This window comes from Piliocolobus tephrosceles, chromosome 7 (genome assembly GCF_002776525.5).
Source record: "Piliocolobus tephrosceles isolate RC106 chromosome 7, ASM277652v3, whole genome shotgun sequence".
In the NCBI taxonomy this organism is placed as follows: Eukaryota; Metazoa; Chordata; class Mammalia; order Primates; family Cercopithecidae; genus Piliocolobus; species Piliocolobus tephrosceles.
In genome coordinates, this window is record NC_045440.1 from 120,006,651 (window position 1) to 120,014,050 (window position 7,400).

Genomic DNA, 7,400 nt, shown 5'->3' on the forward strand with positions numbered 1-7,400 from the left:
TGGGCTGTGTATTGACCTGTTGGTTTAGTGTCTCTCTTGCCCAATAGAATGTAACCCCATGAGGGCAGGGCCATATCTGTCTTCTTCATCATGCTATCCTCAGTGTCTGGAACACTTCCTGGAGTATAGTAGAGGCCCAATAAATAATTGTTAAATAAATGTATAAATTAATCTATAAATGTTCTCAATGATTATAACTTTATTATTAAAATGAAATAAAATAGAAATGTAAATAACTCTGGGAGTGGTAGAGTAAAATGTGAGGGTATACGGGGCCCCAAACTGCCTATCTTTGTTTGGTTACCACATGCAATATACACATGCAACATCAAAAGCTCTCATCCACCAGACTCCATGAAGAAGGAACTAGTTATAAGCAGAGATGTGTTAGGAGACACACTTGAGAGGAGTTGAGCTTGATTGTGAGCCTGACAGTAGTGGATTATTTGAAGGGCTCGATGTTGGTAAAGTTAGGGAATAGGTGTGTTAGTTTCTTATTGCTACTGTAACAAATTACCACAACCTTTAATAGCTTAAAATACCACAAACGGCCGGGCACAGCGGCTCACACCTATAATCCCAGCACTTCGGAAGAACAAGGCGGGTGGATGACCTGAGGTCAGGAGTTCGAGAACAGCCTGGCCAACATGGCGAAAACCCATCTCTACTAAAAATACAAAAATTAGCCGGGCATGGTGGCTGGCACCTGTAATCCCAGCTACGTGGAAAGCTGAGGTAGGAGAATCGCTTGAACCTGGGAGGCGGAGGTTGCTGAGAGCTGAGATCGCGCCATTACACTCCAGTCTGGGCAATAGAGCGAGAGCGACACTCCATTTCAATAAATAAATAAATACATAAATAAATAAATAAAATTTAAAAAGCGCAAACTTACTATCTTGTAGTTCTGGGGCTCAGAAGTCTGGAAATGGGTTTTACAGGCTAAAATGGACATGGCAGCAAGGCTGCAGTTTTTTGGGAGACTCCAGGGGAGAATCTGTTTCTTGCCTTTTCCAGCTTCTAGAGGCAGCTTGTATTTCTTGCCTCTTGGTCTATTCCTCCATCTTCAAAGCACATCACTCAGGTCCCTGTTTCTATGGTCCCATCCCTTCTCTGACTTTGACCCTCTTGCCTTCCTTTTATAAGAATCTTGGAACTCCCTGGGCCTGGAGAATCCAAGATAATCTCCCCATCTCAAGACCCTATAGCACACATGCAAAGGCTTTTTTGCAAGGTAATGTTACCTCTTCACACTCTCAAAAACCTATTGAGGATTTTAAAGAGCTATTGTTTATATAAATTAAATCCTTTGGTTCATCACCATTTTAGAAATGTAAACTGAGAAATTTAAAAAATATTTTATCTATTTTAAACCAATAGCAATAAACCCATTACATGTTAAATTTTAACATATATTTTATGAAAAATAGCTGTATTTTCCAAAAGAAAACATTGCCAAGAAGAGCGGTTTTGTTTTATATTTTTGTAACTCTCTTAAATGTTTAGCCAAATAACAGACAGCTAGATTCTCAGGTCTGCTTCTGCATTTAATTTATTGTGATATCACATTTGGAAAACTTCATTGTAAACCCAGGAGAAGGAGACCTCGTGAACCTCCTGAGAAAACCTCAGGGACCCCTAATGGTCCCAGGACCACACTACTTCCTGTCATTTCCTGCACACACAAGGCTGTTTTTCTAAAGCCTGTGAGTCTCCTTCCCATCCCTTCCTTCACTGGTGAACTTCTGCTCTTCCTTCAAGACTCAGATGTGGCTTCTTCCAGAAAGTCTCTCCTGAGCCCTGCAGGCTGCCTTAGGTGCTCTTCCTCAGGTTTATGGCAGCATATTCTCTTTCTTGCTGGCTCTTGCACTCTCTGCTCATGTTGCTCTGCACACTGGATTTAATTTTCCGCTTAGGCCTCCATCATCCTAGCACACTGTGAACTACCTGAGGATGAAAACCATGTCCTAGTCATCTCTCGGGCCCCACAGATGTGGTATGCCATAAATGTTGATTGAATATAAAGTAAATGAATCCTTTCTACTGGCAAAATGAACACCAGCATGAGGGAACAGAACACAGAGTATTGTATTTCTTGCCTCTTGGTCTATTCCTCCATCTTCAAAGCACATCACTCAGATCCCTGTTTCCATGGCCCCATCCCTTCTCTGACTTTGACCCTCTTGCCTTCCTTTTACAAGACTCTTGAGACTCCCTGGGCCTGGAGAATCCAAGATAATCTCCCCATCTCAAGACCCTATAGCACACATGCAAAGGCTTTTTTGCAATATAATGTTACCTCTTCACACTCTCAAAAACCTATTGGTAGGCAGCTCCTGCTGTTACAGGATTTGCTTCTTCGCATCTAGCCCAGTCCCAAGCAAAGGCCTTTATCATTTCTACTGGGTGGCCATGCTCAATGTACACAATGTCTGGTCCTGGAGAATGCTGGGTGGCTGCGGAGCAGAGGAAATGCCCACAGCCTCCTGAGAGTCATGGGTCTCCCTGTCCTGTCAGGTGTTCTGCAGTACTTTGTGGATGCCATGTGAGGATCAGGTGGCACAGGACAAAACACATGTTTAATTCCCCATCTACCTTGCAGTCCTGGCTTAAAGGAGCAAGCAGAGAAACATCAAAATCCAACAATGAAGAGTGTTAAAGAAAAACATTATTCAATGATTCTTGTTAAAGCACAGTAAGGCAGACTTTATTCAGGACCATTGCAATAGGTATTGGAACCAATACAACGGGATTCTGCAGCGGGAGAGAGAGATTGAGCTCAACTCTGAATACAGCATGGGCAAGTGGAAGTTCATAGCCAAAGAGCATCCAGTTTTTCAGTAGGTGGAAAATTACTGCGAAAACATTGCAGTAAGAAAGATTCTGGCTACACTGACCTACCAGAATTCTTTCTGAAGACAGGCCAAGGTGATCCTTCATTACCTGTGGGAAGGTGGAGGATGAAAAATCTGATCAGATATCAAAAGTGAGCAGATATCAAGAGGATGGATGTTCTTGTTAAACTGATTTAGCAGAGTTCTTGCTAAAACTGGATTTTATAAGGAAGTGCACAGATGGACCTAGCAGAAGCTCAGGAGCCTGACTAAAGTGTGGTCAAGCAAATAATCTTTGTCAAAAGTTAGCCACATGCTTGTAGTTAGAATTTGCATAAGATCTGAATACAATTTCTAGAAAATGTCAGTGAGTTTAACCAGCAATTCTGTTTACTTGCACCCAAACAAATGTGGAAAAGACAGGTAATGCATAATTGCTTTCATTTCATGGTTCACATTTGGGTCCATATCTATCAAGTTCAATGAGTGGACTTCTCCCCCATCAAAGGGCATCTTGATTGCTTCAACTGCATGGCTCAAAATCCACATAAGTCCCAAGAAATGGAAGATTCAGCCATGTCAGGCCTCACACAAAAAGGTAGCCTAAGCAACCATTCATAACTAAGAAACTCCTCATGTACCTGTCTGCCTACTAGTCTATCAAAACACTAAATTAGATGCATACAATTATGAAGTATATTCCAGGGCATAAAAGGGTTGGCAGAGGATCAATGCCAGGTGTGGCAACTACCAAAAATACAACCCCTAACTGGGAAGTGTAATTGACCAAAGGACTCAACTCTGAAATCCACCGCTGCATTTGTGTTGAGACCATGCTTCTCATGGGCTGTTCTGGTATCAGGAATACCACGGCCAATCTATTTCTTGGAGACACCAAACTCCTATGATAGCTAACTGTGGTTCCGAGACTCACCAGCAGCCTTAATGGGCCTTCCTTAGGCTGCACAACTACGTAGGATGCTTCCACCTGACTTTCCTCCCCTCTCCTTCACCTGTGGGCAAACTTTGTTTCATCGTCTGTCAACTGCCCCAAGATGTTCCACCTCCCTCTCCATTTTTTGTAACACAGGCCTTTCCCCTAAGAAAATTCTTGCACATTTAATCCTGTCTTGGCATCTGCTTCTTGGGAAATCTGGACTAATACGCCAGGCAGGATCAGGTACCATCCTGCCTGGGTACCTTTGGGAAAGAAAAACAAACTGAGAAATTGTCACAGCTTCATCCCTTTCTAGTCATGTCAAGCTACTTCTAAATACCTCATTTCCTCATCTGCCAAATGAATTAGCTGGATTAGGTATCTATAAAGTCTCTTACAGCTTCAACCTCTTGGATTCTATAGCTCCCATTCTGCCATTTATGACCACAGGTTACCAGCGTCCTAGGAGACAGTGTCTCTCAGCACAGTTGGCTTACTCTGCTTACTGAGTCTCAGGTGAGGAGTTACATTTCCATACGCTGCTCTTGGACAAGAGAAAGCTGTGAGGTAGCCAAAAACTCAGCAACTTGAGTAAGGGCATCCCTGGCTAGGCTCCCACAGAGAATCAAATGAGTGGAACACACCTTTTATAGTCCAAGTTGCAGTATTAGAGCCTCAAGGCCAAGAGCTCACCTTGAAACCAGAGCCAAGGTATACTAGCCAGCTTGAAGAGATCCTACCACATCAGGAGGAGATAGTGTGCTCTCTTCCAAGCCCCCTAAACTCTGTGTCAGACCTTTCTCAAGGCACTTGGCACATGGACCTAACAAGCACCTTGGAGTCTGACACATGAAAGTTCAAATCATTGGTGAGCCAGCGAGAAGTTATGTCAGTTAAGATTAGGTATGGCTACCTGTGAAGGAAACTCAAATTAACAATGGCTTGAAGACACTCTATTTTATTCTCTCACAAAAAAAGAAGTCCAGTGGTAGACAGTTCAGAGCTGAGAGAGTGGCTCCCCAAAGTCAACAAGGACCTTGATTCCATTCATCTTTCCACTCCACTATCTTTTGATTCAATATGACTGCTAGAGCTCCAGCCATCACATCCATGTTCCAAACCACAGGATGGAGGACAGAAGAATCCTTTAAACACATTTCCTACATTTTTCACCAACACTTCCACTTTGTCTTATTGGCCAAAACATAGTCAGGTGGCTTTACCCATCTATAAGGAAGGCTGGAGAATGTAGTCTGTTAGCTGATGGCAATCTGCTCAGCTGAAAATCAGGGTCCTTATGGCCAAGAAAGAAGTGGAGCTGAATATGAGGAGGTAACTAGTTGTTGCCATCAGAGACTAACAGGAAAAACAAACCTGGCGGGAGTGAAGACAGAGGGCTCGCACAGCAGGGGAATGAATTAGGCATGGAGAAGATGGGTCTCTCACCATCCATGGGGTCATAGTGTGCATATGCCTCAAATTTTTATCATAGCCAAAAATAAAAACAAAAAATTGGCAATATTTAACCCTATCTAAAAATAAATACACACATGACTTACATTGTACTACCTATACAGCTAACTCAAGTCCCATATTATTTTATGCCGTTACGATTCAGACACGTGTGTGTGTGTGTGTGTGTGTGTGTAGTGCAGTGGCACAATCTCAACTTACTGCAATCTCCGCCTCCCTGGTTCAAGCGATTCTCATGCCTCAGCCTCCAAGCCTCTGGAGTAGCAGGGATTACAGGCGCCTGCCACCATGCCCTGATAATTTTTGTATTTTTAATAGAGATGGGGTTTCACCATGCTGGCCAGGCTGATGATTCAGACACATTTTTTAAATGCTTTCTCTGAGAGTCAAGATTTAAAGTTGTGGCACGAGTTGAGGTAGATCTGTGATTTTAAAAGTAGATCATGCCTCCCTACCACTTTCGCCAGGAAGTGTGATGCTGTTGGCATTCAGATTCCCTGGCACTCATGTTTTTCACCTGCCAAATGAAGACAGTAATGCCTACCAGGACGGGCTATCATCAGGATGCAAAGTAAAGCCTGAAAAGCATCCAGTCTAGAGTCTTGTTCATGATAAAAGGTCAATAAAGGCTACGGTTATTTGTGGTCTCCACTGCTAGCAGGAGGTTTCCAGAGAAGAAGCATCTGTCTTCTTCCTCTTTGCATCTCCTCCTTTTTCTTTTAAATGTATTGAATTATGAGATTTCAAAAAACTGTTTTTCCACTAAAAAGCCTAATTGTGTTCTACTGAACATTTGTAATGCTATATGCAGAAATAAATTATTTTAACAAAATTCAAACAGGTTTGAAAACAGAGACTATCAAAATAGTTATTTGTGTGTTCGCTTATTCAATATTTATTTAAGGACCAAGCATTGAGGATACGAAGACGAAAATCACATAGTTCTGTACTCAAGATAATCAATGTAAGAGGAGGACAGAACAAATTATAAGATGCAATAAGAACTACACTGAAGATGCGTAGTTACTGATGCCGGCAGGAGGGGTCAGCTATGCCCAGGAGAATTAGAGCTTTACAGAAGACGTGAAATTTGAGTTGGTGTTTTGAGGGATGAATAGGAATTTACTAGGTGGAGGGAAAGATTAGTTACTAATTTTAAATATTATATCTAGAAATCATGAATAAGTAGGAGGGCATGTTTGGTTAATGTGTGAATCAGCAGATGAAGAGAAATAAATCTTATAATAAAGAGATATTTTGATTTAGAACAGTACAGACATGGGAATTATGACCTCTCTCTATATATATATAAAATATATACACACACATATATACATATATACACGCATACACACACACATACATATATACGTATATCTCCAAAGTCAGGTTAGTGATGCTGAAGGCAGTTTGCCCCTCACTAGGAAACACCATGAGGGCTGGATTATTATATGTGTGGCCTGAGCATCTGCTGGTAGAGTGAGAAGGCCCATGTCATAAGAAGATTCACAACTAAAACCTCTTCCAATTGCAGGTATCAGAGATCCATATAGGAGCCCAGCTTCAGCAACAACCTGGTGGCGAGGAAGAAGAGTCCTCAACACAGACATCATAGGTGAACTCTTCCAGAATGAGATCAACAGGATCAGAAATGCCCTTCCACTTCTATTAAGCCCCACAGTTAAGAACACTGAATTGGAGTAAGGAATTAATGGGAGGAGACCTGTGAAAACTCCTATACGCTGCTTGAGAAGAATAGCAGACCAACTAATTAACTCATCCAGTAATTTGTCACATTAAATTATCACAGCAATTTGTGAGAAGCGGGGAGTTTCTCTAGGAAATAGGATCCAAGTCAGTTCCTTCTTACAGAGCTAAACCTCTGCAGTGTACGAAAACCTTTCCAGGGAGCCCATGTACAATGAATATGGTGCATTGGAGTCCAGAAACCACCCTTCTTCTAATACAGGGTTTGCCAAACTTGAAGTTACAAACACTTAGGAGATCTTAAAAGTCTATTATCACAACAAGCTTTTTAAAAACATGAAATAGAATGGAATGGGACAGAATGGAACCCAATGAATGAATGAAAGAATAGAATGGAATGGAATGGAATAGAATAGAATAGAATAGAATAGAATAGAATAGAATAGAATAGA

The 7,400-nt window shown here is 41.7% G+C and overlaps 1 long non-coding RNA gene across 1 annotated transcript in view; it reads right to left on the reverse strand.

The window, feature by feature from the left end:
- Positions 1-2,676: 2,676 nt before the first annotated feature.
- Positions 2,677-7,400, reverse strand: part of LOC111551071 — a 19,313-nt gene continuing 14,589 nt past the window's right edge. Inside the window, exon 2 of the long non-coding RNA XR_002734263.1 lies at positions 2,677-2,940. This is a non-coding gene — a long non-coding RNA (uncharacterized LOC111551071). The remainder of the gene's footprint in view (positions 2,941-7,400) is intronic.